Source organism: Jatropha curcas, chromosome 2 (genome assembly GCF_041381405.1).
Source record: "Jatropha curcas cultivar XTBG-Jc1 chromosome 2, XTBG_Jcur_1.0, whole genome shotgun sequence".
NCBI lineage: Eukaryota > Viridiplantae > Streptophyta > Magnoliopsida > Malpighiales > Euphorbiaceae > Jatropha > Jatropha curcas.
This window is the reverse complement of record NC_143152.1, coordinates 12,237,991-12,246,097: the sequence shown is the minus strand read 5'-3', so window position 1 is coordinate 12,246,097 and position 8,107 is coordinate 12,237,991. Positions and strand designations below refer to the sequence as shown.

General features: G+C 37.5%; 1 non-coding gene across 1 annotated transcript; it reads left to right on the top strand.

The window, feature by feature from the left end:
- The first annotated feature begins 281 nt into the window (after nt 1-281).
- On the top strand, nt 282-387 carry LOC149498257 (small nucleolar RNA R71). The gene has a single exon (XR_016319821.1). It is a non-coding gene; the product is annotated as a small nucleolar RNA R71 (small nucleolar RNA).
- Nucleotides 388-8,107: the final 7,720 nt, after the last annotated feature.

Below are 8,107 nucleotides of genomic sequence, written 5' to 3'. Positions count from 1 at the left end.
AACAGAATTTACAGGATTAGTAGTTAACATGTCCAATTTTCTTACCATGTTATCTACCTTGGCATTAAGTGCTGTAATGGCGTCTATTTCATAGACTCCTGCCGTTCTTCTTCTTTCGGAATTGTTTTGGTAATGGCTGTTGCTTGCCATCTCTTCTATCAACTCATATGCTTCATCAATTCCTTTCTTTTCAAAGGATCCACCTGCAGCTGCATCTAGAGTAATTTTGATGTTAGGGGATAATGCATTATAGAAAGTTTGTACCTGTAGCCACTTGGGCAAACTGTGATGAGGGCACTTTCTTAACAAGTCCTTGAATCTTTCCCAAGCTTCATACAGGCTCTCTTGATCATGATGAGCAAATGTCATTATCTCATTACGCAACTTGGTGGTTTTTGAGGATGGAAAGAATTTAGCTAGAAACTTTTGAGCTGATTCATCCCATGTTGTGAAGCTCCCAGCGGGACACGATTGTAACCAAGACCTTGCTTTATCCCTAAGAGTAAAAGGGAAAAGTCTCAACTTGATTGCATCTTCAGAAACACCGTTTTGTTTGAATGTGTCACAAATTTCCAGAAAATTGGTGATGTGAGCATTAGGATCTTCACTAGGCAACCCCCCATATTGGATCGAGGTAGAGAGCATTTGGATGATTGCGGGTTTAATCTCAAAATTATTAGCTTCTACCCTAGGTCTTGTAATACTTGAGGTTGTCCCATTCAGATTAGGAGTTGTATAATCCCTTAAGGTACGGACTGGATGTTGAAGTGGTGGTCCGACTATGTTCTCGTTTCTGTTTTCGTTTTCGTCGGCCATGTCTGCTTGTTGTTCGAGTTTTATTTCTCGTGCTTTTCTTGCAGCGTTGTGCCTACGAAGAGTTCTTTCAATTTCCGGATCAAAGATTAGAGGTTCAGTCTTCCTTGATCTTCTTTGCATAAAACACCTGGAATAGTCCTTAAAAGAAAATTAAATAAAAATAAAAATAAAAGAGTGTCTAAATTAATAATAGGGTAATTCATATTGATATTGATACGCCAATCCCTGGCAACGGCGCCAAAAACTCGAAGGGTGCTTTTCGCAAGTGTACGAAATCGCAACAAGTAATATAGAGTAGGAGAGTATCGTATCCACAGGGATTGTATATCAATTACCAAAATTATGTTAACCTATTATTATTTAAACGATAATAAGAGAGAATTGCTATAAAGAAAAATTTAACATAAAAAAAAAGAAAGAGATCAAGCACAAAAATTTAGGTGAAAAGAAATCAGGGAATTAAACTACTAGGGAATTTGATTTCACTTAATTCTATCCAGCTTATTTTATTAGTTCATTAATCAATTTTAATTGTTCAAGTAGGAGAAACAACCCTAGTGTCACTAACAAGCTCTCCCGATGTATTGTTAGCTATTCTAATCTAGTATAATTACCTATCTTTCAATAGTCAAATCAAACATAAATCAGATCCTTGGGTTTTGTGGTTGTTTTGTGAGTTCACAACTTAATAATTATTAACTTATGAAAACCCCCCTTGAGTCAAACCATATAGCTTCCGCGTCAAGTTATTATTCTCAAGTAAATTATTATCTTTTTCATATCAATAACCCTTCTCCCGATAGCGATTATTGAAATAACTCAATCCAGGGGAAATTTTATGCCTGGAAGCTTTAAGCACAATAATAATTTATAACGAGAACAAAGAAAAATAAATCTAATATTATAACTGACATCAAATCCCTAGTATAAGAGTTTAGCTGGACATAGTAATTAAATAAAACTCAATCATACTGGAATCAATCATCATACTTAAAGACAATAATGAAAAGAAAGACAAGATGAAGAGTTTAGAAATAAAAACTGAATCACAGCTATGTTGATGGCTTCCTTGAATCTTGGCACAAATATTGGATGCTTGAAGTCTTTGAGAGAGAGAGAATTATGTAAAGAATTGCACAAAAACGAGATCCCCAGCACTGAGAAGTTTCCCTCTTTATATAGAGCTCCTGAAGGTAAGTCTGACTCCTTTTAGGAAATAGAATCCTTATTTAGTGCAAAATCTTCTATAGGAGATCATGACTGTTTAGGCTTTTGATTTCTTCTTAATTAGGACTCCTTTCTCTCCCAAAATAGGTCTAGGTCTTATTTAGTATGTTTAGGAAACTCTACGAGGCGGACCCATGTGAGGAAAAGATGGATTTGCGTATTTAGTTCACGCTTGTTCTGTCTGCATAGCACGGGCGTGCCATTGTGCACGGGCTGGGTGTGCTTAAGTCTGGAAGTCTGGCTAGTGAAGCACGGGGTGTGCTAGGCAAGCACACCCTAATGAATCCTTGAGGCATGGGCGTGCCACTTAGCACAGGCAGGGCGTGCTTGCTTCTGCCACTCCAGCCTGGAATTATCATGGGCTTGCTAGGCTTGACACGCCCTAATCCTATTTTGGCACGGCCGTGCTTTTTGGCACCACCCTGGCCGTGCTCTCTTCTGTCTCTCCCTTGATTTCTTTAGCTTCTAGCACGGTTGTGCCTTCTAGCACAGCCTGGGTGTGCTAGAGGCTGAGTGTCTTGCCTTGTAAAGTTCTTTTCTGTGCCAAATTCCTACAATTTTCTCTTAGATCAAGCGGGTTAAGAATCAAGGAAACTTTAAACAAAATTATACTAGAATTGAATTAAAAAGAAATAAAACTTACTAAAATTCTAATAAAAACTATATTAAAAACACTATAAAATTAACACCTATCAGCCACCTTCGGCATCTTATAGGTCACTGGGATAGTTTGCTTCAACTCCAACTCTTCATCATCATCATCATCTATGTCCATGTATTGGTCCATTCCCTTGGACCTCATGCATACATGCAGCTTCTCAAGCTTCTTATCAAGCTTGTCAAACTTTTTCGATAGCACCGGTTCTGGCTTAGATTTCCTCATCGGCATTTTCTTTCAGAAAAACTCTTCGTCTTGCCAAGTGTCATCAAAATGCTTCTTTCTTTCAGACTCAACTTTGGGCTCTTTGTCTTCGATAACCACCTGCTCTTTACCCTTATCAGTTTGTAAGAGCTTCTCGAGGCTAGATGCCACTATTTTCTCAATATCTTCTCAATTTCTGACAGAGGAACACTAGTCTCATCCATTTTATCAGCAGAACTAGAGGCTATAATTGACAAATCTGTTTGAACTGGAGAGTACTCAATCTCAAGGCGAGAGCCCGAAGAATTTGTAGGTGCAAAATTAGGCAAATTAGAGGGGGTTGAAGGTTCTTCAACTCTAACCATGTGATTATCCACTCTTAACCAGCTAGCTTCTTATAAAGCTTCATCTTTGCGAGGTGCAATCTTGACTGCATAAAACAATTGTTAGTAAACACGCTATGATGTATGCGTGAATGCAATGGCATAAAACAATGCGATCATACAATCACAACATCATGAGATGCAACTAATGCTATATTCCCTCGTGGCTTTACCACGGCGGCTCAAATCCAAAATCGGAGAAAGGCTCTTGAGAACTGTTAGGAGCAAAACGTGCACTATTTTGTGGCCAAATACTTATAATGACTTTATGCTTAATCTTTTATTTTGTATCCCTTTCTTTTTGCCTCAAGCGTGACAATACTTGAGTAGTGCTCTTTATTTACATACAATTGAGATTTTTTTTTCTCTCTTTTTTATTTATTCTTTTTTCTTCAATAATATCTGGCTTAAAAATAGACTCTTTTCATTACTTTCCAAAAGTGAACTTTTTACATTAATTGTTCTTTTGAGTGTCGGGATCGAGTCATGATAGAATGTACCTAAATGACTACAAGAAAACAAGTTAAATGATGCATGGATGAAGCATGCACAATCATAGCAATTATATACAAACAAAGGGGCTGGGAGTTGGGAAATGCATGATCTCCACCCTTATATCTCTCAGACACGATTCAAGGTAAGGTCTTTCTAACCCTAGGGCATATAGGTTGGGCCCATAAACCTTCATGGGGTTTTGGACTAACACCTCTCGCATTTATTATATGAATGCAACAATCATACTTTATTAAGGTGAACCTAGAGAAAGGAGCTAGGGTCAATTACATGAGCTTAGGTCGGGTTTATTAAGTCTTGGGTTCCATAAGTGAGAATTGGTTGTTTCCTTCCATTTGCTTTGGGTCTAATCATAATGGTGATAACGGATTGCATCAATTCTTTTGATATACCAAATGGTACTTGACTTATGGTGGTGTATATTAGTGGTAGATCCAAACAATCGAGTAGAATATAAGGACCGCAACCCCCAATATCACCTTGAAGGTTTAGGGTAGAAAGGAGATAAAGAAGAGATAAATGCATGAATGAACTTTATAAGTACAAAAAAGTAAACTCAATTTAAAGTTAATAACATTATTAAAGATTGTGAATATTTGGACAAGTTTGGAGCCAACTCACTTATTCGAACCCAAAACTGAAAACCAGAAATTCTAGGTTCGATCCTAGTGGAGTCGCCAGGCTAAGGACATGTGATTTTTCCCAAAAGTTGGATTTAGAAAGAACCGAATTGAACGGGCTTGATTGATTTTATTTATCAAAATGGGTTTCTTTTACTAAACCTGTTTAATCCTTGTTTTCGCACCGCCCCCGAGCGATCCAAAAACTGTCACTTTTATTTTTCGATGTGGAAAATGATCTTATTTTGAAAAGTGGTGACAAAACATTTTATTGGATACGATGCCGATAAATCGGTCTTATAAAATATTTTTGAGTCACCACCCATTATTTCGGCAATGGGACCGTTTCCAATTTTATTTTATAAAAATGACTCCATTTTAAACCCAATTTTATTTAAGGCCAAATTATTAAAAGACTAGTCAGGCGCATCAATGCAATTCTGGGTAAGGGAATTGGGTACGTCGGCCCTTTGGAAGCCGACGCCGGGAAAAAACCGACCTCTTTTAACCTACGATTTCTAATTTATTTTAGTTAGAAAAGCCAATTTATTTATTTACTTGAACCAACCCAAATGAATCGGACCGAGTTCCTATGTGGAAAATTAATTAATCGTCCCAATCAAATCCAATCATCACATCCATAATCATTCAAACCATTCAAACCAAAGTAATTAAATCAAATAAATAAAAGACCCGCTCTTGCCTTATGGTTAAAGGCGGGCCACAAACCGAACCTAAAATACATTCTACCCGATTTGAAATAAAACATATAAACCCAAAAAAACCCAAAACCATGCATATTTATTATTTAACAATAAAAATCACATTTTTATTATTATTTTCTATTTAATCCTAAACATGCAAATTATTAATAAACAACAAATTTAATTTCATTTTTAATTTAAACAGAAATTGTAAAATTCATACAAATAAACACATAAAATCACATTTTAGTATTCTAAGCTTAATTAAACTGTGATCTGTTCATAGTTGGGCATTTTCAAATTTATTGAAGAAATTAACTCTGGAAGCTTAGAACAGTTAGGTCACACAGCTAACAGTTGCGTCACCCAGCTGTTCCTGGATGAACAGTTGCGTGACGCAGCTGTTCCTGGTGAACAGTTGTGTGACGCGACTGTTCTTGGATGAACAGTTGCGTCACCCAGCTGTTCTTGGATGAACAGTTGCGTCACCCAGCTGTTCTGGCCTAAGCTCATTTTCAAACGGTTTATTCAGATCATTTTTTATTTAAATGTGATTAAAGGACATATAAGATGGCCAAATATGAACAAAATACAATTTAAAGAAGATTAAATTACTAAAACCACAAAAATATATAAAAAATACAAAAATGTTAAAGAAATTACCTAATCCTCAGATTGAGGATTGTTAATGGATCAAATGTCTTAACAAGTGATAGTTAAGATATCCCAGAAGCTTAGTTTCCAAGGATTCAAGTGTTCTTTGTTTATCTTTTGTTATTTTCCCTCTTTTTATGATTTGATTCACTTAAAATTGATATCTAATGGCAATTTTCCTTCAAATCAACTCAGAAGAGTTTCTGGAGGAGAATGTGGCTGCAGAGTGTATTTTTTAGGGTTTCCAAATCGTTCAAAGTCGTTCTAAACGTGAGAAAAGATCTATTTATAGAGGTAGGTCAGGACACAACTGCGTGACGCAGCTCATTTCATAGTTGCGTGATGCTACTGGCAGTTGGGTGACGCGACTGACAGTTGGGTGACGCGACTGGCAGTTGGGTGACGCGACTAACCCAACCAGAAACTTAAAATTGGTTTGATTTAAATCCTTGGATTAAAAGACTTCTAGATAGCATTAACCCATTCATTTTGCATCCTCGTATCCTCATCGGATCAAGTGGGGGCCTAAAGACACGCGTCAACAGTTTGTCCCCCCCCCCCACTTTACCATTAATTGCGTAAACAATTAATGTTAAAGTGGCCTACTGACGCGCCTTCAATCTTGGCTTGAATCTGGTCACATCCAAAGCTCAGTGTAATCGGCTTTGTTGGCTCCAGTCGAATCTTCAAACAACTCCAAAACTCGGTATAATCGGCTTTGAAGTCACCTCCTCAGCTCAGTGTAATCGGCATCAAAGGGTTTGATAAGAATCCAAAGCACGGTATAGTCGGCTTTGTTGTCCATCTCCTCAGCTCAATGTAGTCGGCTTCAAAGAGTTTGATAAGAATCCAAAGCACCGTATAGTCGACTTTGTTGTTCACCTCCTCAGCTCAGTGTAGTTAGCTTCAGAGGGTTTGAAAAGAATCCAAATCACGGTATAATCGGCTTTGTCGTTCATCTCCTCAGCTCAGTGTAGTCGGCTTCAGAGGGTTTGGTATTGAGATTGTCCTGATCAACTTCGTAATCCACCATCATTAATCAAGAAAAGGATTTGACTCGATTCGCTTCGTAATCCATCATCACGAATTGAGAAAAACAGCAAAGCTCAGTCTGATCGGCTTTGTTGTTCACCTCCTCAGCTCAGTCTGATCGGCTTTGGAGGGTTTGGTATTGAGATTGTCCTGATCAACTTCGTAATCCATCATCATTAATCAAGAAACGGATCCAAACAGCTTCGTAATACATCATCACTGTTTGGTGGGACCAAACGGCTTTGAGAAATCATCACCGGTTGACCTGAAAACATTTTCAAAAGAAAAAATCAATTTCTGTGTACAAACAGATCATGCCTTTGTTAAATGTTGGAGCATCACATGCCCCCATGCATTAATAACCATAAACTTTGAAATTTGGTTGGCTCGAAAGATTTGAATTTACCTGAAGGCTCCAGTCGGACTACATTAGCGTTCTAAGCATCGGCAGTCATCTGGCCACGTTCAAGATGATTTTGAAAATGGCAATTTCTGTATACAAACAGATCTCGCCTTGGTAGGTCTAAAGAGCAATTTCTGTATACAAATAGATCTCGCTTTAGTAGTTCTAAAGAGCAATTTCTGTATACAAATAGATTTCGCTTGGTGGGACAAAAGAGCAATCTCTGTATACAAACACATCTCGCCTTGGTAGGTCTAAAGAGCAATTTCTGTATATAAACAAATTTCGCTTAGTGGGACCAAAGAGCAATCTCTGTATACAAACAGATCTCGCCTTGGTAGGTCTAAAGAGCAATTTCTATATACAAACAGATCTCGCTTAGTGGGACCAAATTACAATCTTTGTATACAAACAAATCTTGCTTTATGGGTCCAAAGAGCAATTTCTGTATACAAACAAATTTCGCTTGGTGCAATTTCTGTATACAAACAGATTTTGCTTGGTGCAATTTCTGTATACAAACAGACCTCGCTTGGTGCAATTTTCTGTATACAAACATATCTCGCTTGGTGTAATTTTCTGTATACAAACAGATTTTGCTTTGTCCAAAGCTCGGTTTAATCGGCTTTAGAGGGTTTGAAAAGAGCAATTTCTATGTACAAACAGATCTTGCCTTTATTAGATGTTGGAGCGTCAACGGCTTCGAGAAACCATCACCGGTTGACCTGAAAATATTTTCAAAAGAAAAGAGCAATTTCTGTGTACAAACAGATCTTGCTTTTTGTTAAATGTCGGAGCATCACATGCCCCCATACATTAATAATCGTAAACTTTGAATTTTGAAATTTTGCATCAGGGCAAAAGATTTTATTTTTGCCCCTAGTCCGGAATCC